The following is a 2,500-nucleotide window of genomic DNA, read 5'->3' as shown; positions in this document are numbered from 1 at the left end:
CAAAAACGGGCCAAAACTGGCCATTTTTGGCTGCGCGAGCGAGCAGCGAGCGGCGGACAGCGAGCGAAGCGAGAGGCATCACCGTCCCTGCTATACGAAAGCCCCATCCAGCCCTGTGCCACCCGGGGGGTTCCAGGGTGCTGAGATGGCTGACATTTTGCTCCGCTCAAGATGGTCACCGCGCAACGCAAAAACAGGCCAAAAACTGGCCAAAACGGGCCAAAACTGGCCATTTTTGGCTGCGCGAGCGAGCGGCGAGCGGCGGACAGCGAGCGAAGCGAGAGGCAGCACCGTCCCTGCTATACGAAAGCCCCATCCAGCCCTGTGCCACCCGGGGGGTTCCAGGGTGCTGAGATGGCTGACATTTTGCTCCGCTCACGACGGTCACCGCGCGACGCAAGAACAGGCCAAAAACTGGCCAAAACGGCCCAAAAACGGGCCAAAACTGGCCATTTTTGGCTGCGCGAGCGAGCGGCGAGCGGCGGACAACGAGCGAAGCGAGAGGCAGCACCATCCCTGCTATACGAAAGCCCCATCCAGCCCTGTGCCACCCGGGGGGTTCCAGGGTGCTGAGATGGCTGACATTTTGCTCCGCTCACGACGGTCACCGCGCGACGCAAGAACAGCCCAAAAACAGGCCAAAACGGCCCAAAAACGGGACAAAACTGGCCATTTTTGGCTGCGCGAGCGAGCGGCGAGCGGCGGACAGCGAGCTAAGCGAGAGGCAGCACCGTCCCTGCTATACGAAAGCCCCATCCAGCCCTGTGCCACCCGGGGGGTTCCAGGGTGCTGAGATGGCTGACATTTTGCTCCGCTCACGACGGTCACCGCGCGACGCAAGAACAGGCCAAAAACAGGCCAAAACGGCCCAAAAACGGGCCAAAACTGGCCATTTTTGGCTGCGCGAGCGAGCAGCGAGCGGCGGACAGCGAGCGAAGCGAGAGGCATCACCGTCCCTGCTATACGAAAGCCCCATCCAGCCCTGTGCCACCCGGGGGGTTCCAGGGTGCTGAGATGGCTGACATTTTGCTCCGCTCAAGATGGTCACCGCGCAACGCAAAAACAGGCCAAAAACTGGCCAAAACGGGCCAAAACTGGCCATTTTTGGCTGCGCGAGCGAGCGGCGAGCGGCGAACAGCGAGCGAAGCGAGAGGCAGCACCGTCCCTGCTATACGAAAGCCCCATCCAGCCCTGTGCCACCCGGGGGGTTCCAGGGTGCTGAGATGGCTGACATTTTGCTCCGCTCACGACGGTCACCGCGCGACGCAAGAACAGGCCAAAAACTGGCCAAAACGGCCCAAAAACGGGCCAAAACTGGCCATTTTTGGCTGCGCGAGCGAGCGGCGAGCGGCGGACAGCGAGCGAAGCGAGAGGCAGCACCGTCCCTGCTATACGAAAGCCCCATCCAGCCCTGTGCCACCCGGGGGGTTCCAGGGTGCTGAGATGGCTGACATTTTGCTCCGCTCACGACGGTCACCGCGCGACGCAAGAACAGCCCAAAAACAGGCCAAAACGGCCCAAAAACGGGACAAAACTGGCCATTTTTGGCTGCGCGAGCGAGCGGCGAGCGGCGGACAGCGAGCGAAGCGAGAGGCAGCACCGTCCCTGCTATACGAAAGCCCCATCCAGCCCTGTGCCACCCGGGGGGTTCCAGGGTGCTGAGATGGCTGACATTTTGCTCCGCTCACGACGGTCACCGCGCGACGCAAGAACAGCCCAAAAACAGGCCAAAACGGCCCAAACACGGGCCAAAACTGGCCATTTTTGGCTGCGCGAGCGAGCAGCGAGCGGCGGACAGCGAGCGAAGCGAGAGGCATCACCGTCCCTGCTATACGAAAGCCCCATCCAGCCCTGTGCCACCCGGGGGGTTCCAGGGTGCTGAGATGGCTGACATTTTGCTCCGCTCAAGATGGTCACCGCGCAACGCAAAAACAGGCCAAAAACTGGCCAAAACGGGCCAAAACTGGCCATTTTTGGCTGCGCGAGCGAGCGGCGAGCGGCGAACAGCGAGCGAAGCGAGAGGCAGCACCGTCCCTGCTATACGAAAGCCCCATCCAGCCCTGTGCCACCCGGGGGGTTCCAGGGTGCTGAGATGGCTGACATTTTGCTCCGCTCACGACGGTCACCGCGCGACGCAAGAACAGGCCAAAAACTGGCCAAAACGGCCCAAAAACGGGCCAAAACTGGCCATTTTTGGCTGCGCGAGCGAGCGGCGAGCGGCGGACAGCGAGCGAAGCGAGAGGCAGCACCGTCCCTGCTATACGAAAGCCCCATCCAGCCCTGTGCCACCCGGGGGGTTCCAGGGTGCTGAGATGGCTGACATTTTGCTCCGCTCACGACGGTCACCGCGCGACGCAAGAACAGGCCAAAAACTGGCCAAAACGGCCCAAAAACGGGACAAAACTGGCCATTTTTGGCTGCGCGAGGGAGCGGCGAGCGGCGGACAGCGAGCGAAGCGAGAGGCAGCACCGTCCCTGCTATACGAAAGCCCCATCCAGCC

The sequence above is a fragment of the Musa acuminata genome, unplaced genomic scaffold, assembly GCF_036884655.1.
Source record: "Musa acuminata AAA Group cultivar baxijiao unplaced genomic scaffold, Cavendish_Baxijiao_AAA HiC_scaffold_1126, whole genome shotgun sequence".
NCBI lineage: Eukaryota > Viridiplantae > Streptophyta > Magnoliopsida > Zingiberales > Musaceae > Musa > Musa acuminata.
Note: the sequence above shows the minus strand (reverse complement) of the source record.